Genomic DNA, 23236 nt, shown 5'->3' on the forward strand with positions numbered 1-23236 from the left:
AAGAGACTCATTAAAAAGCCTATGGAGCAGAGTTCTGTTTCGACACACCTGGCATGGCGTTGTTGTTGTTGTTGTTAGGTGCCGTCAAGTTGAGCACTACTCATAGTGACACTATGAACAAAAGATCGGAACCCTGCTCCATCCTGCACCATCCTCACACTTCCTGATACACAAGAGCCCCTTGCAGCAGTCACCATCCGTCCACCTGGTTGAAGGTCTTCCTCTCCTTCACTGACGCTCCACCCTTCTCAGCATCATGTCTTTCCTCAAGGAATAGCACCTCCTAGCAACATGTCCAAAGTATGTGAGATGAAGCCTCACATTCTTGCCTCCAAAGAGCACTCTGGCTGCACGCTCTCCAAAACATATCTATTCATTCTCTTAGCCATCATGAGATGTTCAGTGCTCTTCTCCAACACCACGGCTCAAAGACATCAATTCTTTTCCTATCAAACTTATTCATTGTCCAGCCCTCAGATGTATAGCAAGTAATCACAAAGACTATGGCCTGAATCAGACACACATTAGTCTTCAAACTGACATTACTAAGCCTCAATAATTTGGAAAGGTCTCTAACTACAGATTTTCCCAGTGCAATGTGTCTCCTTATTTCCTGACTTCTGGTACCAAGAGTATTACTTAAGGATTCAAACAAGATGAAGCTGTTGACAGTTTCAATCTCCTCTCCATCCATCATGACACTGCCTATTGATCCAGTGGTATGAATCTTTGTTTCCTTTACAGTGAGATGCAATCCATACTGAAAGCTGCATTCCTTGATCTTCTGCAACAAATGCTTAAAGTCCTCCTCACTTTAAGCAAGCAAGGTTTTGTCATCTGCAAAACACAGGTTATCAATGAGTCTCCCTCCAATACTGATGCTACACTCTTTCTCATAGAGTTCAGCTTCTCGATGATTTGCTCAGCATACAGATTGAATAGGTATGGAGAGAGAACACAATGCTGGCACACTCCCTTCCCAATTCCAAACCACGCAGTGCCCCGCTGCCCTGTACACACAAGAGCCTCCTGGTCCAGGTATAGGCTCTGCATGAGCACAACCAACTGCTCTGGGATTCCCATTCTTCTCAAGGTCAGCAACAACCTGGCATGATCCACACAGTCAAACACTTCTGCCTAGCCAATGATGCACAAATAGACAGGGCATCGCCTTGAGTTGGCATCAGCTCAACAACCATTGATTATATCAAGGAAGTGGGACAAACTAGTATCATAAGCATCATATTGCTGTGAACATGAAATTATTTAGGACCTCTACAGATTCAACCTGGAGAGGGTTAAACCAGGCTGCTCCTTGGAGGCAAGGATTCTGGGGCTTCGTCTGACATACTTTGGACATGTTGTAAGGAGGGACAGGTCCTTGGAGAGGGACATCATGCTTGGTAGGGTGAAGGGACAGTGCAGGAGGGCCCTCTATAAGGTGGATTGATTCAATGACTGGGGTAATTGGGATGGGTATGTCAGAGGCAGTGCAATTGGCACAGAACAGAGCAAAGTTTAGGGCTGTTGTACATAGGGTTGCTGTGAGTCGCAAGCGACTCGATGACACATAACAAGAACAACAAAAGGAGTAGAACAGCAAGTGCCAAATAACTCATCATTGTTATTACGAATGGTTGAGAACATACCAGGAACAAGAATTGCAGAAACAGAAGGGTCTCCAGAACCTGAACCGGAAGATCCAGTGGGATGATGCTGACGGGAGGAGCCTGAGAGGAAGGAGGCAGTGAGCAGAGAGAAGAGAAAGAGGAGCCAGCCTCTTCTCCCTCATGGGCTCTACACCCAAGCTTGAGGGAACTGCCTGTGCCCCAAGGGCATGCTACTTCCTGAGGTTATCAAGGGCCAACCTCTGAGCTCCAGTCCCTGCTTCTCTCTTGGATAGAAGCACATGCATTCTTCTTACTGCTTGCTGTGCCCTGGGAGGGGTAATAAAATGCAGGGGGAATGAAGTGGAGAGATAAGTCCCCATAAACTAGAAAATGATTGTGCCCTGGAATCTCCGGAACTGAACCAGATAAATAGGTAGCACGCAACACTGTAATTAGGTGTGTCTTGGGCTCCCAGTAAAGATCCGTTTTATAAGACCCACAGGACACCCCACAGCCTCAAGCAGAAGCCAAGTGCTGAAACACAGAGAGTTTTCCAAAATGGGTTGCTGTTGGTTCGGGGGGGAGGTGGGGGAGGTTGAGAATATGTTCAAGTAGGTTTCTGGGTTAAATAGAGTTAAACAGATTCCATTAGGATAAGATGTAGGATGAGTCTCCAGGGATAGATGTGTGCACAGTGTTTCCCAGATGGATTTGATCAGAGAGGCCTGGTTTCCCCCTGAGCACACAGAAATCCGTACCCTGCCAGGACTCCCTGGGGATGCAGAATGAATGGCTGGGCAGTGCCTCCAAAGACCCTCACTAGTTTTTCTGAGCCCTCAGTTGGCTGATGTGAAGAGCAAAAACAATCAGTCATTCTGAAGAGAATTTAAGTCAAAAACAGTAAGTCTAATTGTTGTTGTTGTTGCTGCTGTTGTTAAGTGCCATCTAGTTGTAGGTGACTCACAGTGACCCTATTAACGAACGATCTGAATACTTATATGAATCGGGGAGCTCCACCAAACAATGTCCACCATGGGTGACTATTATCACATTTGACACATCAGTGTCATAGTGTTCACATCACAGCAATCACAAGTTACCTCTGTACAGCAAGTGGACAGACCAGGGCTATACAACCTATAAGAATGTTTGACCAAAAACAATTAAAAGCAGGCCCTTGGGCCCTACCGAATATAAGAACCAGAGCATGGTTCAAACTCCATGAGCTCCTTCATTCCAAATTCCTCCATAATCAAGAATTCTCATTGGCTCTCACCACCCAAAAGCGCCCATCTGGGAGCATTCCACTGCTTCTTCAATCTCCTCCTATTCTGATGCCACATGTTTCTTCATAGAGTCTTAACTTCTTTACTGATTTGGCCACCATATAAACTGAGTACACATGAGGGAAGGATACATAAATAAACAGAAAGTTAACAAAGGCCTGAAGCCTTTCTATAACGATCATCATTTCTCCAAGTGTTTAGACTTTCCATAGCCATGTGGTTTAGGAAGTAGAAACCAGTTCCGTTTCCAAACCTGAATCAATATAGGAGCACAAACAAACACTGCCCATGATGAGTCGCCAATTATGGTGTTTGTCACACCTATGGCCCAGTTTTCTATCATTGAAGCAACTCTATGTTATTTCAGTAGAGCAAACAGAAAGGCCATCCTAAGGCCAGCTTGAATCAAGATTCATAACACACTAGCCCTCAGCCTGCAGGCGTGGCCAAACATCTCAGTATTTTAACATTCCAGCATGCCCAAAATGCTGCCAGACTCTGGGCCAGAGACCCCCAATTCATCTGGCAAGTCCCTTCTGTTGACACCCACTTGGGACGGAAAGAAAGCCATCAGAGCCCAGAACATTCCATATGTGTCCCTCCTCAAGACATGAGAGGCCATCCTAAGGTCCAGGGAATTTAAACTGTTTGGCTTGGGTTGGCAGCATAACTCTTTACCACTAGGCCACTGGAGCTCCCAGCTTTTAGCTCTTCTGTGGGTCAAATGGTTAATACACTTGGTTGCTGATATTTGACATGTTGTTGTTGTTGTTGAGTCGAAGTAGACTTAATTAGTGAAAGTTACTGAGCTTGGAATGAGACCCTTATTATACATATGCCAGATTGGTTTTCATACAATTTTGAAGTCATAAATTCCCTTTGAACTTTGACAAAAGTCAAAGATTTTTGTAAGAGTCCTTCCAGTTCTAAAACTGTGCCTTGGCCTGAATTGGAAGACTGTGGTCATAAATCAATATCTCTTTTTCTCCCTCTCACCCTCTTTCTCTCTCTCTCTCTCTCTCTCTCTCTCTGCTGTAGAGTTGGAACTGGCTCATACCTGATTCTCCCTTGGGTTCTCGAGGCTGTAAATCACAAGAGAAGAGGTTGTCTATCCTTCTATCCTTCTCATGAGGAGTGGATGGTGGATTTGAACCACAGAAGCAAGGCCTTTGAGTCAGCAGCACAACTCCCTGCACATTAGGTCACCAGAGCTCACAGTTCATGGATACCTATTGGTTTTGTCTGCCTAGTTGTCTTTCCCTATTTTTGGAAATTCATTCGTTTCCCTTTGTAAAACCCATCACACACCACCAACATTCCCATTTCATGAAATGTCAGCCAACCTCCCTCAGAACAAAGCCCACTCACTGCCATCAATCCCTAGTGACCCTTGTAGGACAGGAGAGGCTCCTTCATGAAGTTTCCCAGGCTCAAGTATTCACCAACGCAACAGCCACAATTTTCCCCCATGAGCAGCTGCTGAGTGTGAACAAACTTTCAGTTCGTAGCTGAGTACTTAACTGCCACTTCAGTAGAGCTGTTTCAGCCCTGCCAACACCCCTTCCACTGAATTCAGAGTGGGCACATAGCATTAGACTAAGTAGAGCTAGTTATTTGCCCCATCAGAATGAAGAGATCATGGGTAAGTCAACGAGCTTTCCCTTACAAGTATGCTGGCGATAATTATATGACAGACTAGAGAGATATAGAGACAGACGATGGATGGATGGATAGATGGATGGATGGATGGATGGATGGATGGATGGATGGATGGACGGACGGACAGATGATGGAAAGGAAAGAATGACAAGAGGCACAGACAGCGAAGCTTCGTCTTTCATACTTTAGACATGCAGCTAAGTTAGGTTATTCCCTGGACATCATGGAGGGTCAGTGAGGGCAGGGAAGACACCAAATGAGATGAACTGACACTGTGACTTCAGTAATGGACTGTAGTGTGTCAGAGACAATGAACATGGCGCATGATAGGGCAAGTACAGAGTGACTGTTCATAGGGTCACTATGAGACATACTCAGCGGCACCTAATGACAAAAGCAACAAATAACCAGCACAATAAAAATCTGTAGTCTTTTGTAGGCATGTTTGCCTCTGAGAGAGAAAGCAATTCCTGACAACATGGCTGCATCATATTTGAAATTCACTTCATTCTCAAAATGTCCCATTTGTGTTAATCAATAAATATTCTGTTTCTTTATTAAGCTAACTTGCAACTTAAAGAGTGCTGAGTAAGCCACATATCTATCCTGCGATTCCCAGGTTGCTTTGAGGCTCAATTAAGAGGTTTACAGGTGTTAATGCTGAGCCTACACTCCACAGATAACAACTGCAGAGGGAAATTAACGGATGGCTCTGCATCGGTAGGTACCAGCAGGACCTGAGCATCGGCCTGTGCAAACCGTGCACCAGCAAGGCCCTCGAAGCCTCAAATGACTCCTTTCACCTGCTGCCCACTGCCCGTCGTGCCGTCGTGGGACATCTGTGATTTGTGGGGCTAGAGTGAAGGAGGGAGAGTTGGAGGATGTCACAGAGAACGCTGAAAATCTAATATAAGCTATCGATCCTCTTTTTAAAAAATCTGTCAAAAAATGGCAAGTAATTTTAGGGGATCTCACTTGCTGAAACTGAAGAGGACGTGAAGCATTTGCTGAAAAAGGGCAAGGACTGTAGTCTACAATACGGATTGAAGCTCAACATCAAAAAACAAAGATACTCGTCACTGGACCAATTGGTAGCATCATTATAAATGGAGACGAGATTGAGATTGTTAACAGTTTCAGCTTGCTTGGTTCCACAATCAACGCTCTTGGCACCAGCCATCACAATATCAAAAGATAAATTGCATTGGGAAAATCTGCTGCCAGGGACCTCTCCAGAGTACTGAAGAGCAGTGATGTCAGTCTACAGACTAAGGTGTGCCTGACTTAGTCTTCCCAGTTACTTGATATGCATCACAAAGCTGGACAATGATTAAGGATGATACAAGAACAATCAATGCCTTGGAGTTGTGGTGCTGAAGAAGAGTATTGAACATACCATGAACTGTGAAGAGAACAAACAGGTTTGTCCCAGAGAAGGTGAAACCAAGTTGCTTTTTAGAGGCTCTGTCTCACATATTTTGGGCATGTTGTCAGGAGGCACTAGACGTTGGAGAAGGATATCATGCTTGGAAGGAGGAGGGTCAGTGCAGGAGAGGAAGACCTCAGATGAGATGGATTGACACAGTGACTGGAGTAATGAGGGTAGGCGTGTCAGAGTCAGTGAAACTGGCTCAGGATAGTGTAGGGTTCAGAGCTGTTGTACATGGGGTCACTATGAGGCTCAGACCACACAACAGCACATAACAACAACACCACCTACCTTAAGAAGTTCTGGTTGTGTATAATGTGTTGTACTGCTAGCCAAAAGTTGGCAGTTCAAGTATACCAACCACTCTGTGAAAGAAAGATAAGTAGTCTTCTCCTGTTAAGCCTTGGGAATGCAATGGAGGGTCACTGTGAGTCAGAATCAACTTGAAAGCAGTGCTTATACTCACAAACTGTGGAGTCCCTGGATGGTGCAAATGTTTAACACACTTGGCTGCTAATGCAAGGACTGGAGGTTCAAGTTTACCCTGAAGTGTCTGGAAAGAAAGGTCTTCCGGAAGGTCACAGTCATTGAAAACACATGAGGCCACCATGAGTCAGCACTGGCCAGACAACAACAAGGTTAAAGCCCTGCATAGACTCCTTCCTCAAAGGCATCTTAAGTGAAAGATTCTGATCTGATCTCTGGAATGGAAAGGCTAGAGGTGAAAAGGGAAATCGCTATTGGCCCAAGAAGGCAAAGGAGGGAGGAGGCTGAGAAACCCCACAGGCTCTGGCATTAAAGAAACAAGCATGACTCTGTCACACTACCCTCATCTGCTCTTTGAAGAATTTGTCAGCTCCTGGGCGGAGAAGCCAGCAGAGCGAAAGCACTCTCAGTCAGGTTAAAATTAACCTATGGCCTAAAGCTTTAATCCCTGTCAAAGGTGTTCCCTGCAGAAAGAACACTTTCAATTCCTGTCAATCATTCACACCTTATTCCAGGTAACATATTTCAATAAGGAAAAGCAGGTGCTTCAAAAAAATAGAGAAGGAAGGAGGACAGGATGACAACCGATGTTCTGTGCAGTCTGGCTTTGCCTAAGCCCGGGGCGAAAGTACTAGTTTTGAAGAGTGTGTATGTGGGGAAATGGAACGTAATCTTTAAACATTAAGATAAATAACTGTTTCAAATGGCTATATGCTTCCCAAATATAGGCTGTTTTAGTTAAAAAAGAAAAGGAAAATCTAAGGCCTCAAAACAGAGCACCTAGAACCAATGCATTTGAATTGTGGTGCAGGGGGAGAGTATCGAATATATCATTGTAATTGTTATGTGCTGTCAAATGGAAATAAACTCACAGCTGACTCTCCAGTGGGTTTCCAGAGGCTGTAAATCACACAGGAAGAGACTGCCCTTTAGCCCTTGGACCATGTGGTGGATTCAAACCACCTGCCTTTGCTTTGGCAGCATCATTTCTTATCCACCAGGCCACCAGAGCTCTTGCATTATACCGTGGACTGCCTAAAGAACAAACCCATCTGTCTTAGAAGAAGTGTGGCCAGCGTGCTCTTTAGAGACAGGAATGGCGACCGTTCGTCTCACATGATGCAGGGCATCTTCTCACAAAGGATCGGTGTTTGAGAAAGGACATCACGTTGGGGAAAACAGAGGGTTCAGCTGTGGGAAGGAAGGCACTCAGTGAGATAGGCTGACACCGTGATGGAAACAACGGGCTTGCGGACAGTGGACACAGTGAGGATGCTGCACGATAGGGCAGATTCTGCTCTGTGGATCACAGGGTCACTGAGTCACGGTCGATTTGAAAGCACCTAGCAATGACCCACTAACGACAAAATTAAAAACTGCTGATTTGACAAGTCCTCCCCCATGTACCCTCCCAATCTTAAATTTTGTTTAAATGATGCCTGTCGTTAAAACCTGACTTCCAAGAAGACATTCAAATGGCCAAAAAATACATGAAGAAATGTTCAAAATCCCTAGCTCTAAGAGAGATGCAAATCAAAACAACTATGAGATATCATCTCACCCCAGTAAGAATATAAAAAATTTAACAGAGCAGCAAACAGCAAATGCTGGTGACATTGCAGAGAAACTGGAACCCTTTTATTCATCGTTGGTGGGAGTGTAAAATGGTGCAACCGCTATGGAAGGCGGTATGGCGCTTTCTCAAAAAGTTGCAAATAGAGATACCATTTGACCCAGCAATTCCACTACTAGGAATATACCCCAAAGAAACCATAACTGCCACCCAGGCAGATATACGCACACCCATATTTATCGGGGCTTTGTTCACAATAGCAAGGAGATGGAAACAACCCAAGTGCCCATCAACAAACGAATGGATAGAGAAGCTGTGGTATATTCACACAATGGAATACTACACTGCATTGAAAAACAACGAACTCATGCAATATTATTCAAGTTGTGTGACCCTGGAGAACATTATGCTGAGTGAAATATCTCAGTCACAAAAGGACAAATGCTGCATAGTGCACTATTGTAGAAGGGGGACTGACATCAGGGTTGGAGTGAGACTGAGAAAAATTGGTTAAATTATGTTTATGCCTTAGGGACCTCTCCAAAGTACTGAAGAGCAATGGTATCTCTCTGGAAACTAAGGTGCATCTGATACAGGTCACGGTCTTTGCTATCACTTGTTATGCATCAGAGAGTTGGACAATGACTAAGGAGGATAGAAGGAGAATTGATGCCTTTGAGCTGTGGTGCTGGCGAAGAGTATTGAGGGTACCATGAACTGCAAGAAGAACAAACAGATTCATCCTGGAAAGGGTTAAACCAGACAGCTCCTTGGAGGCAAGAATTCTGAAGCTCCATCTAACATACTTGGGACATGTTGTAAGGAAGGACCGACCAATCCTTGGAGAAGGACATCATGCTTGGGAGTGTGGAAGGACCATGCAGGAGGGGAAGGCCCTCTATGAGGTGGATTGATTCAGTGTCTGGGGTAATCGGGATGGGTGTGTCAGGGATAGTGTGATAGGGCTGTTGTACATAGGGTCGGCACATAACAACAACAACAACAAGTGCATTGAAACAGATGAGGGAGAGAACTGTTGGACAGTGATATATGAATGAGTATTATGGTTATGATAAGAGCCCAGAGTGAAGGTTGGAGTATACTAGGGGTGGGTGGGTGGGGAGGGCAGATTCTATACCAATGAAATAATTTTTCTCTTACTTTTCAAAGAGAAGAGCAAACTTATAGAAGGGTGGACAGGGAGAAAAATATAACAATGCATGAATGGAAATCCAAAATTTCTGTAAACGTTCATTAAACAAACAAAAAAATTAAAAAACAAAAAAAAGTCTGACTCCCTCCACTAAAGATTCATTCCCGGCCTGCCTTGTGGCCCTGCCCAGCGTCCTGCAGAGCCTCCTCGCCCAGGACAGCAGGGGCGGGAGGGAGCAGCCACAGCTCAGCTCCTGCCCACACACTTCTGCTAAACATAAGTCTCAGATCTTTTTCTCCAGCTCTAAACGATGTCAGATCTAGGGCCCCAAGTCAGGAGGGCTCAGATGAGTCTCTGAGGGGAGGGGGGAAAAAGACCCAACCATATTTTACAAGCCTGTGTCTTTTGCCAAGAATAAGCATAGTCTCTCCCCTGTGTCTATTTCAGTATCAAACTGGGAACAGCCAATTTATGTTTGCCTGACTCTGCCGCAGCCTGGAAAATGCTTCTCTTTATCTTCCTGCCTGTTTGTTTGTTATATCGAGGCCCCCAGAAGGGAAACAACATTGTCAATCCGCTCCATGGGCAACCCTCTTCTTTCAATAAACTCCAAACTCGAACTTGTTGCCATCTTGTGGGAAACAACTCATAGTGACTGTCCGCTGAGCTCCTGAAGCTGTAATTTCACTGGAGGAGACCACCCATCATTCTCCCTTAGAGCCATTAGTGGATTTGAACCAGCAAATGGGCTCTGGGTTAATGGGGCAACTGCCTACAGACTGTCGCTGAATAATCCTTCTTCCACAATTACAGCTGCAGTCTAAGTTGTGACTGGATCCTCAAGTTCATGCCAAGGGTGTCGGTGTCAGTGGACACACAGTGTTGAATGCTTGCCACCACAAATCCTTGGAAAAATAAAAATGACTTGCTTCCTATGAATTGTTTTCCTGTCAAACATTCTTCTAGGTGGTATAGCACTGGTCTGTGTGTTGCTGTACAGAGGTAACTCGTGGTTGCTGTGACGCTGAAGACTGTGACAGTGATGTGCCAGTCGTGGTAATGGTTACCCATGGTGGACAGTGTTGGCTGGAGCTTCCCGACTACAACAAGCCTAGAAGCAGGAGCGGCATCCACTTCCAAAATGGCTTGCCTCCGGAAATTCTATGTACGAACAGTGCTCAGGCTGTTTGTTCATAGGGTCGCTATGAGTCGTCTACGACTCAACGACACCAAACAACAATAACCTACAAGAAGTAAGATGATTTAATCTTCAAAGCAAAGAGTGAAACTAAGCTATCTTGTCCCACTTTCTTCTGAAAGACTTGTTTCAGTACTGAGCATCCCTCATCCAGCAGGTTTCCAAAGGAGGCTCCATAAGGCAAGCTGCCTTGGAGTCAATTGTGACTCTGTACACAGATGCCTGCGGGTCAGCTTGAAGTGCATTCTACAGTTTTCAAGGGGTGTTACTGAGGGTGGGGAAAGTGGAACTCCAGGCCTCTCTTCTGAAGTGCTTCTAAAAGAACGCAAGTCTCTAACTTTTGTTAACAAGCAACTGTGTTAACCAGGTGCACGACATAGGGACTCCAGAAGGAGCACTTAAATCTATAGGTTGGTGAGAGTATAAAATGGTGCAACCACTTAGAAGGCTGTATGGCACTTTCTCAAAAAGTTGCAAATAGAAATACCATTTGACCAAGGAATTCCACTACTGGGAATATATCCCAAAGAAACTATAACCTCCACCCAAGCAGTTATATACACAGCCATGTTTATCATGCTTTGTTCACAATAGCAAAGAGATGGAAACAACCTAAGTGCCCATCAACAAATGAATGGATAGAGAAGCTGTGGTATACTCACATAATGGAATACTATGTTGTATTGAAAAACAAGGAACTCATGAATTATTATTCAAAATGGGTGACCTTGGAGCACATTATGCTGAGCAAAATATCTCAGTCACAAAACGACAAATACTGCATCGTGCCACTGTTGTAAAATGGGACTGACAGAGGGGTTGGAGGAGACAGAGAAAGATGGGCTAAATTATATATACAGATGAGCAAGAGAAACAGATGAGGGAGAGAACTGTTTAAAAGGGATCTATGATTAGGCATTATTGTCATGACAGGAGTCCAGAATGAAGGCTGCATATTGGAGTGGACGTGGGGGTAGGAATTGTATAACAATGAAAGAATTTTACTTTTAAAAGAGAAGAACAAAATGGGTGGGAGGAGTGGGCAGGGAGAAAAGTACAACAATTAGTGAATGGAAATCCAAAGTCTCTGTAGATTTTCATTAAAATTAGTAATAATAATAAAGAAGTTAAATGGAAAAAAAGCCCATTGTTAGCTCATACTTGATACAAGTAAATGTCAAGGCTATGACTATGTCTAGTTATGTGTTCTGAATGGTTATATGATATTCGCAAACAAGTCTGTCTTGGAAAAAGTGCAACCACAGTAAGCCTTAAAGAGATGGATGATGAAATGCACCCATTACATACTCTGGACATGTCAGAAGACACCATGCCTTGGGGGAAAACACCATTCTGGGGAAAGCAGAGGGTCATAAAAAGACAGGAAGACCTTCAACAAGATGGACTGACACAGTGGCTGCAACCATGGCCTTGAACATGGCAAAGACAGTAATGGTGCAAAGTAGCACAAGGTTTTGATCTGTTGCTCATGGGGTTGCTGTGAGTCACAGTCAATTTGATGGCACTTCAAAGGTTCAAACAGAATGCAGCTTCACCTCAGTGCCCTACTTCACGCCAGCACTAACGGTCGTTAGAAAGTCCATGCCCTTTGTACTGAATGTCTCCTTCACTTGATTTTATTATCCTCTTACAGTTTATAGAACCTCCCAGAGGCTTCTTTTCTTTTTGTTCTCCACTCACTGACCTTCAGCCTCATGTTGCCCTCTGGCTGCCCAAAGCCCACCTTTGAACAGCCACCAAAGCCTGTCCACATCTAACGGCCTTGCCCTCGTAACAGCGGCCCTGGGATGGCCATGTTAGGGTCAGTATTGCAAGAATGAGCTCAGCCCATCAAAAGCAGTCTGGACTGTGGAGATGTCAGGCACCATCTGACAGGATGCTATTGCCTCTTCTTAGCATCTGCTCTCACATCCCTGTCTCTGGTTACCTTGTTGCTTCCCTAGTTACCAGAGTTTCCCATCTCTGACACCACCCTGGGAGCTTGCGACCTCCCCAGTGAACTTCCAGAATTCCACGGAGGTGGAAATGCTGTGATTCTGCCTCTCAGATCATGGACTGACTCTGCACCACGCTGTCAAGCCAAATGGCATCTGCTAGAAGCTGTAAACTGAATGCTAGACCATTTCCTCACTTGATGTTATGACTCTCAATCCTGGATGCAGATTTGAATCACCTGAAAGCTGTTACACATTACCATCACCCAGGGCTCTGGTCCCAGAGATTCAGATTTATTTGGTCTGGGCTTGTTGCTGTTTTCAGTTGTTGAGAGTTGTTTCCGATTAGTGGAGACCCTGTGTGTGCAGAGGACAAGGCTTTCAAAGATCACCAGGGCTGTCCTCCACATCTCGGGGTGAATTCAAGCAAACAACCTTTCAGCTAGTAATTGAAGGTTTAACTGTTTGCAAAGTCCAGGGACACCTTGGAAGGATCCCAAGGTAAGGGAATCATTTCCAAGCTCCCCAAGTGGTTCAAATGTACTCATGCAATGCCATCAGGTCAGAATGGACTTGTAACTGAGCCTCCAGAGGGCTTCTAGGGCTGTAAATCACACACAGAGAGATAGTCTATCTTTCTCCCTCTGAGCCACTGCTGAATTAAAACACACCAGAGTGATGCAACCACTATGGAAGGCATTACAGTGCTTTCTCAAAAAAGTTGGAAATAGAAATGCCATTTAACCCAGCAATTACACTATTGGGAATATACCCTAAAGAAACCAGAGCTAAGACTCAAACAGATAGATACACACCCACATTTATTGCTGCTGCATTCTTCACAATAGCAAAGAGATTGGAGCAACCGAAGTGCCAATCAACAAATAGAGTAACTGACAAATTCATACAATGGATTCCACACAATGAAATATTATGCAGTGTTAAAACACAATGAATTCATAAAATATTACACAACATGGGTGAGCCTGGAAGACATTATATTACGTGAAATATTTCAATCACAAAAGGACAAATACTGCACAACACCACTGTTGTAAAACAGAACTGACATGGGAGTTTAGGGAGAGAATAGGAAAAGAGTGGCTAGATAATAATAACTGAATTGGAGCAAATGAGGGAAAGAATTGTTTAAAAGGAGTATATGATTAGACATTATACGTATGAACAACAATCCAGAATGAGAGGTGTATTGCAAGGTGGACTGGAGGAGGGGGAAGCAAAAGGGAGAAAGGAAAATGTGCAACAATGAATGAATTAAGAAAAGACCAAATAGCTATGTCTTGGGAAGTGTGCAGCCAGATGGAGGCACAGATGACAAGAGTTTCATCTTTCACACTTTGGGCATGTTGTAAGGTGAGGCTATTCCTTGAAAGGGGGAATTATGCCTGGAAAGTGGAGGGTCGGCGAAGGAAAGGTAGATCCCCAATGAGACGGATTGACACAGTGACTGCATCAATGGGTTCAAGTGCATCAGAGAGAATGAGGATGGCAGAGGGTAAGACAGGGTGCAGGTCTGTTGCTCACAGAGTTGCTATGCGTCATACTCAATTCAATGGCCCTTAACAACTAGAGCCCAGCAGTGATTATTTCAAGTAGAAGCCTTTCAGCACTAACGAAAAGTTTGATGGTTAGAATCCATCCAGCAGTTCTACAAGAGAACATATCTGGTAGTTTGTTCTTGTGAAGATTGCTGTCAAGAAAACAGTCCCAGGCCCTTCTATTCCATTCCATGGGGACAATTCAACAGTATCCAACAACTCTGGGAAGATGTGGATACATATAAAAATTATCCTAGTTTAATTTTTTAAAATTTCTTCACTTTTTAAATTTGCCTGAACAGTCAGAAAAATAGCATATACATTTTTATACTAATGTTTTGTGGAAATCAATACAATGTTTCCCTCTTCTAGAGCATTCCTATGGAGCTACATCATCACCTGGTGAGAATGACTTTTGACTTTCTGCCATCCTGGTTGAATATCATGCACTTTGGAAATTTTAGCACATGTTTACCTCCAGAATTCTGTATAAATCCTGAAACAATCAGTCCCAGAACAAGAGAGTCATTGAGCTTGAGCAGTGCTCCCACATAGATATGCCCTGTGTGCTTGTACCTTTCTGAGAACTGTTAATAAACCTAGTCATTTTCATACTAAATAACCCAGGACTTCCAAAAGAACAAGCAAATATGGATTCAGAAAGTGAAACTGAAATGCTCCATAGAGGCAACAATGACGGCCATCTCATGTGCTCCAGACATGTGGTCCAGAGAGGTCAGTCCTTGCTTGGAAAGGTGGAGGGTGAGTGTAGCAGCAGAACCCCTCAACAATATGGACCAGTGACTGTATCAGTGGGCTCAGCTATAACAGAGATGGTGAGAATGCACATGATAGGGCAAGGTTTATTCATAGGGTCACTGTGAGTAGTAGCCACTCAGTAACACATAACAACAGTCATCTTCATGGCCTCCTTGACTTCACTTTCCTGTGCTGTGCCTCACGTCCCAACCCATTAATTTCTTAAAGAATCATTCACTGAATTTAACTCTATTGACACTCTGTTGTTATTACTGATGCCGTCAGATCAGTTGCTACTCATCGCAACCCAATGTGACAACACAGAGCTGCTAGGATTTCTTCACGGTAATCACTGGTGGCATTGTCTTCAGGGGTTGTGCTGCTAATACAAAAGTGGTGTTTTCTTGCAGTTCAAATCCACCAGCAGCTCTGAGAGAGATAGATGGGCAATCTCTTTCCCATGTGATTTACAGCCTCCAAAAATCCACTTGAAGGCCAGCTATGAGCTGGTTCCCAACTCAAAAGCAATGAGTAAGAGGAAATAATCTTTCTGGAACTATGCCATCACAGCTTCCTTCTGCAAAGGCTGGTGGAATCACCAATTTTTTGTTAGGAGCAGAACACTTTACTGTTTCCCTCACTGGAGCACCTCCATGGAGCCCGTACTCTCAGCAAACAGTCCAACTCCAATCTTTCCTTTCATCTCCCACTATCTCAAAGCTCTCCTCTCTGCCTGATGGGAGTACTTCCATTTTTCAAAGTCTTACTGGAACCTCTTCTCCTCAAAACCTCTCTTCTCCAGCTGCTTGTGTTCTTGCCTTATTCTAATTACATTATAAGGTTTTGGATGGCATAAACAGTTGCACTAGGCTGGAAACTGAGTCACAGCTAGTGGCTCAAATTTGAAGCCTACTCCAGGTGAGCCCATGTTTTACGGAGTACAATTGCTCCATAGAATCTTCTTGGCTATAAGTTTGATGAAAGTAGATCAATAGTCTCACCTCTTCGTCATTAAGTAAATCTCCATTAATAAGAATCTACTCAACAGTACAAGACAGTAAGACCAATTTTCTAGTTCTTATCTGTTAAGAAGGAGCCAGTCTCTAGAAAAAGACATCATGTTGGGAAAGATAGTGAAAAAGAGAATGACCTTCAAGGAGATGCATTGGCATCATACAATGATGTGTGCAATAAACTCAAGCCTGACATAAATGGAGAGATGGCACAGAACAGGCCGAAGCTCTGACCTGTTGTTGACAGGGTTGCCATGAGGCATAGTCACCTTGGAGGCATCTATCAACAACAATCTGATGACACTATTCATCCTGTGCTGTTCTTGCTTTATTATTTAACCGTTATTTTTGCCTTTGCCTTTTCAAGAACTTCCTCTTTGTCTCCCCAAGTAGTCCGTTTCTTGTGTACCTTTCTATTTCCCTTGGTCTTTTGCACATAAGACTTTCAACAAATTATTCGGAGTATGACTTTAACTTAGATCTCTGACGACAACTATTACAATGGGTAAAACCTGAAAGTCTGAGTCAAGACAATCATACAAGTTTCACAGCATCAAAGCTGATATTACCACCTCTAATATGCTGAACACATAGTTACTAAAAAGCAAACTCTGTAAAAAGTTACTGGACTATTTTAAATAAGTCGTTGATGTTGGGTGGTGCTGACCACCATGACCCATGCAGACCCTGTGAATGGCAGATTTGTGACGTGCATGATCCTTTGCCATCCTCATCACTTCCAATACCCTTGAGCCCATTGTTACAGTCACTGTGTCAGTCCATCTTTTTGGGGACCTGCCTTCTTTGCTGACCCTCCTCCACTTCACCAAGCACAGTAACTTTTTCCAAGGACTAGTCCCTCCTAACAACATACCCAAAATGAGTCAGATGAAGTCTCACCACTCTGGTCTCTAAGGAGGACCCTGGTTACACCTTTTCCAAGACACCCTTGTTTTGTTCTTTTGACAATCCATGGGATGTTCAATCTTCTCCAACATCACAACTCAAACACATCAGTTCTTCTTCTGTCATCCTTATCCACTGTCTAACTCTCAGATGCATAGCAAGTAATTGAAGAAATCATTAATTGGATCAGGGGCACCTTAGTCTTTAAGTTGACACTATTGTTCTTTAGAACTTTGGAGAAGTTCTTGAAAGCCGATTTCCTCAATGCAATATGTCTTTTGATTCCTTGTCTACTGGTGTCACGGATGTTGATTGTGGATCCAAACAAGATGAAATTGTTGACAATTTCCATTTTTTCTCTGCCGATCATGATGTTACAGTGATCTTCAGTGGTGAAGATTTCTGGTTTCTTTATGTTGATATGTAATCCATATTGAAAGTTGTAGTCTTTGAACTTTAGTAAAAGCTTCAGGTTTTCTTCATTTTAAATAAGTAAGAGAAAATAGATATTAAAATAGAATCATATCTGGTATTAACTGATATTTCAAATAGAGAGATGTCATGCCATTGTTAGAAAGGTCAATAAGTCGAATAAAAACCTTTTAGCTACTAACAGCCTTTTGCTGACCAAGATACATTAGCAACTCTGTCCAGGACTAATCCCACCTCACAACAACCTAACAAGATAGACTAGAACTGCACCCACCGGGTTTTCAAAACTATAAATCTTTTTGGAAACAAGCTATAAAGCAGTTAGAGGGTTCACACTACTGACTTTTCAGTTAGCAGCTAAGCATTTAACCAATGCATAAGCAAACTCTTTGCCCAGGGCTATGACATAAAAAGAAAGGCATATATAACTCCAATTCACGATGTTTATCTACGAGGGTTTGTTGTTGTGGACCGTAGAATTGGAACCACCCAAAGCTGACTCTCTGGTGGGTTTTCAGGAGCAGTTAATCACATGGGAGGAGATCTCCTATCTTTCTCACACTGAGCAGCTTGTTTCCTCGAAACTTCAGGGGCTTTCGAGATTACAGTGAAGATTCTTGCCGCTAGGCTACCAGACAACTTGAAATCCATCCCACTCCACTCCTGGATAAAATGGTCCCACACACTACAGCAGGAAGATCGGCAGGAATATTCAGGGATGTTTCCTGTGTTCTGAATATTCAGAGCTATTTTTTTTCTGTTCTTTGATAAACTTAGGAATTACTCTATTTATTTATTAAGAATGAACTGAGTCATTTATTGGGCCTTGGAAACATTTGCCACCAAGATACTTAAAGTCTTATTGGGAAAGATATTTAAATAGATAATGTTAACACAGTGGGAAGATAACATTACTAATATGAACACACAGAAAATGTCATTGGAGGGCTGCCTAGCTTAAACTGGAGAAATCAGGGACAGCCTTCTTGAAGTGGTGATGCCTGAATCATAATCACCAGGTGGAAAACACACAATCAATATCCCAATTAAGGGACACACAGAAGCAAAAGGAGAAGTAACTGTAATCATGGTGTGTGCAGGGTGAAGTTGAAGGTTTTACCTTGCAGAAAACACCACCTGGTGACGTTTTTGCCACACAAGGAATGGTACACTAACCTGGGCGGGCTCAGAGGCAACAGAAAAGAGATTTTACTTTAGTCTAAGAGCAAATAGAGAGTGTCTAGACTTGGTTGTGGGATTTGAGTCAATATGGCTACTGGGACATTGATTCAAACTTTCACAGTTCTCAGTACAGATGGATATTAAACGAGCTCTGATAGAAATCTCTTCCAACTAAGATTCTATTGTTTTTCTTCTAAACACTCAACAGAACGTCAGACCTGTGGCATGAGTCTGTCTTCCTGAAGGCACTAAAGGACCACAGAGCAGTTACCAGAGTGACATCAACACATGGCCATGAAATGAAAAGAGCATTACAAGTGCCACAGAATTAAAGGCCAGATGGGGACAGGGGCCTGCTTCTCCTCACATTCGACTGTTTTCTCTTCTGCTTTTTCTCATTTCTGCTTTTTCTCCAGTTATTGCTAGGCATAATATATGTGAGGTCTCTTTCACTTTCTGCTTAGCCTTTTCATTTTAAAATCTTTAATAAATTATTTTCCTTTATAACCACCTGTTTATTCTGTTTATGCTTAGAGTCATGCATACACACACACACACACACACACTCCAAAGATTTTTATTCCATTTTTATAAGTGAAAAGCTGGTTGATTTGAATGTTGGCAGTTGATGAAATTTGCCTCAGTATAAAAATTCGTTCAGTCTCTATGTTCAAAACCAATTACAAAGAAAAAACTACTCTCAGGAAGCAATGCTTTTAGGCTCAGAATGATGATGAAACAAAGTATACCAAAAACTATATATAAATTGGAATAATTCAACTACCTACCCAACAAATGGAACATTGAGTAACACCATGGCAAACAGGAAATAAAATGTCCGAGTATTTTGCTTAACTTGGATTCACAATTAACGTCCATAAAAACAGTAGTCAAGGTCTCTAAACTAAAAACAAAGAACTCATCAAATATTACACAAAATGGGTGACCATGGAAGCCATTTTGCTGAGTGAAATGCCTCGGTCACAAAAAGACAAATACGGCATAATGCCACTGTTATAAAAGAGGACCAACGTAGGAGTTTGGGGGAGACTGAGAAAGATGGAATAAATTATGTATACTTCATTGAAACAGATGACGGAGAGAACTGTTTAAAAGGGATATATAATTGACTATTGTTGTGACAGGAGTTCAGAATGAGGGTAGCATGGTGAAGTGGAATTGAGGGGAAGGACTGAATAACAATGAAAGAATTAATTTTATTTTTTTACTTTTCAAAAAGAAAAGCGAATTGGGGGGGGGAGGTGTAGGCAGGGAGAAAAGTGCAACAATGAATGAATGGAAATCCAAAGTCTCTATATACTTTCATTAAAATCAATTTAAAAACAAAACAAAACACCTCTAAATGACATGTTACATTACCCAAATCTGCTGCAAAAGATCTCTTTAAAGTGTTAAAGAGCAAAGATGTCACTTTGAGACACAGGTGTACCTGTTCCCAGGCATGGTAGCTTCAGATATCTCATGTGTGTAGTACCTGAATATTGAATAAGGAAGATTAATAAAATCTATTGCATCTGAATTAACTGTGTTGGGGAGGAAAACTCTTGCATGGGCTAACAGATGAACAAATAAATCTGTTTCAGAAGTGCAACCCTGATGCTCCTTAGAAGGAAAGATAACAAGATTTTACCTCACATACTTTGGAGGAACCAGACCTTGGGAAAAGACATCATGCTTGGTAAAGTTGGTGAAAAAGAACTTCAGAGAGATTAACTGACACAGTGACTATAAAAATGGACCCATCAACAAACGAATGGCTAGAGAAGCTGTGGTATATTTGCACAATGGAATACTATGCTGCATTAAAAAACAAGGAACTCATGCAATATTATTCAAAATCGTTGACTCTGGAGAACATTATGCTGAGTGAAATATCCCAGTCACAAAAGGACAAATATTACATGATGCCACTGTTGTAGAATGGGACTGTCCTTGGGGTTGGGGAGAGACTGAGTAAGATGGGTTCAATAATGTATACTGCACTGAAACAGAGGAGGGAGAAAACTGTTTAAAAGAGATATATAACTAGGTATTTCTGTCATCACAGGAGACTAGAGCGAGGGCTACATGGTGGAGGGGACCTGGGGGAGGGTTTGTAAAACAATGAAAGAATCTTTTCTTTTACTTTTCCATAATGTTTGGACTCATGTACTTATAACTTGTTAGTCAAATTTGTGTCTTCTAGGTTGCAACACCCCCATGATACATCTTCAAGGATATGAACATGTACGGCCAAGCACAATCAATAAGAGTGCATCTAAATTCCAAAATCAATCTCCATAATAGTCTATGTGTTTCCTACTGCCAAAGGGGCCCTTTAGAGTAGTGAGAGAAGATCTTCACCCTGAAACCCACAGCGTCCCTTTTCAGCAGGAAGTAGCTAAGAGAATACGCCATCCCCTTTTCCTTATGACTCAGGGTGAAGTCTCTCTCAGGGAGGAGTGATAGGGAATGGCAAAGGACACACTGACAAAGAAGATTAATCAGAACTGGCTTTGACAAGCACTGTGGCATTTGGACAAGAACAAACTGGGAGGAGGGTAGAGAGAATAGTGCAACAATGAATGAATGGAAACCCAAAATCTCTGTAAATGTTTATGAAAATTAATAAAATATAGAAAAAAAAATGGACCCAAAATTAGCATTGGTTGAGATGATGGTAAATGACTATTGTATATGGGGGACCCTATGATGAGAACCAACTCACTGTTACCTAACAATACCAGTAACATTCTAAGTATGTTCAATATCTCCACACAGAACAGTGCACACTGCTTTCTCTAGTCTGTGCCAGACCTTTCCAAGCTGATGAGACTGGATCAACACAGCCCTTTCCTGCCAACCTGACCATATTTTGACTTGGCATTTTTTCCTCCCTTCACACCTGCGCAGGTATTGTTTTCCTGGCAGTGATACTACTTGTTGGCAATGGGGCACATGTTAATATTTACATTGGTTTTTATCCTTTCCAAGATCGCATAAAGAGGGAAAACAACGAGGACAAAATTTAGGATGATGTTAATGTGGTAAGTACAACACACTGGAAAGAAGGCTAGTGGTGCAGTGGTGAAGAGTGTAGCCACCGGAACAAAACTGCAGAACGCGACTCCTGGTTTCCCCACATACTTAACTGGATGACCGCGGATACGTCACTTCATTGCTCAAGCTTTCAGTTTCCCAATGTATGAAATGGGAGAAATAACAATAGTCCTTTTCTCAGAATGCTGTTGAAAAGATAGTAAAGCAGAGGTTCACGCCTAGAAAGCTCTATGTTCTAGGTATTATCAATATTGTTATTGTCAGCTGCATTGTTATTCTTGTTGTGAAGTGTAATCGAGTAACTGTGATTCATAGTGATCCTGTGACTACCCAACCTCGCACCATCCTAATAATCTCTGTCATGGTCAAGCCCATTGTTGGAGTCACTGTGTCAACCCATCTCCTTGAGGGTCTTCCTCTCCCACATTGACTCCTCTATTTTTCCCAGCAAAATGTCTTTTTTAAAAAATTTTATAATAATAATATTATTATTATTCATTTTAATGAAAATTTACAGAGACTTTGGATTTCCATTCATTCATTGTTGTACTTTTCTCCCTGCCCACACACTCCCCCCAGTTCGCTCTTCTCTTTGAAAAGTAAAAGGAAAATTCTTTCATTGTTATACAATCCCTCCCCCCAAGTCCACTCCATTATGCAGCCTTTGTTCTGGACTCCTGTCATGACAATAATACCTAATAATATATCCCTTTTAAACAGTTTTCTCCATCATCTGTTTCAATGCAGTATACATAATTTATCCCATCTTTCTCAGTCTCCCCCCAACCCCAATGTCCTGATTTACAATAGTGGCACTATGCAGTATTTGTCCTTTTGTGATGGAGATACTTCACTCAGCATAATGTCCTCCAGGTTCACCCAGTTTGTATAATATTTCATAATGTCTTTTTATAAAAAGTATTGCCTCCTAACAATATCCTCAAAGGATGTGAGACAAAATTCCACCAACTTGGCCTCTAGGGAGTACCCTGGTTTCACTTTTTCCAAGACAGACATGTTTGCTCTTTTGATAGGCCATAGTATAGTCAAGACTTTTCTTCAACATGATGATTCAAAACCATCAATTCTTATTAGGTCTTCCTTATAAAATACAAAGTTTATTTACCAGGAAAGCATGATGTGACAGGCATCCTTCGTTGCCACTGCGGGCATTCTTTCAGCTTAAAATAGCCACATGATGCAATTTAGCAGGAAAAACCTTTTTCTGGTAAAATGATGGCTGGAGACACAGGAACCATTCTGGGACATGAAAATCACTCAAGATTACATTCCTGGGGCTAATTGCTGGGCTCCAGTGTTAACAATATCCACTAACTGACTCTTCACTGAGCAAGAAAAATGTAAACTTTCTAAAACTGAAATATTTTCTTTAGGTTTTCTAATCCAAGCAGCCAAAAATATTCTTGGCTGATGTATTACTAGACCCTACCTAGCTCTTGAGACAACTTGAGACTTTCAACACTTTCCTCACCCACTGACATTGTTCTTGTTGCTGTTATGTACCACCGAGTCACCTGTAACTCATAGCGACCCTGTGTACAACAGCTCTGAACCTTCCCCTTACCGCTGAGCCAGTCACACTGACTCCAACACACCTAACTCCATTCATTACTCCACTTACTGTGGCAATACTTCTCCTTCAGAGTACTCCTGTCTTGTGCTGTCCCTCCACCCTTCCAAACATGATGTCCTTCTCCAAGGACTGGTCCCTTCTAGCAACATGCCCAAAGCACATCAGAATGAGCTTCAAAATCCTTACCTCCAAGGAGGAGCTTGGTTTCACCCTCTCTAGGACAGACCTTTTGGAATCTTCTGTTCAGCTCTTTAGTATCTTGAATTCTTCCTTCTGCTTTGGCTTCTCTACACTCCAGTGCAATCTTCAGAGTTTCTTCTGACATCCATTTTGGTCTTTTCTTCCTTTTCTGTCTTTGTAATGACCGTTTACACTCTTCCTG

Source organism: Elephantulus edwardii, unplaced genomic scaffold, assembly GCF_000299155.1.
Source record: "Elephantulus edwardii isolate Elephantulus edwardi_28Jun2011 unplaced genomic scaffold, EleEdw1.0 scaffold00004, whole genome shotgun sequence".
Lineage (NCBI taxonomy): Eukaryota > Metazoa > Chordata > Mammalia > Macroscelidea > Macroscelididae > Elephantulus > Elephantulus edwardii.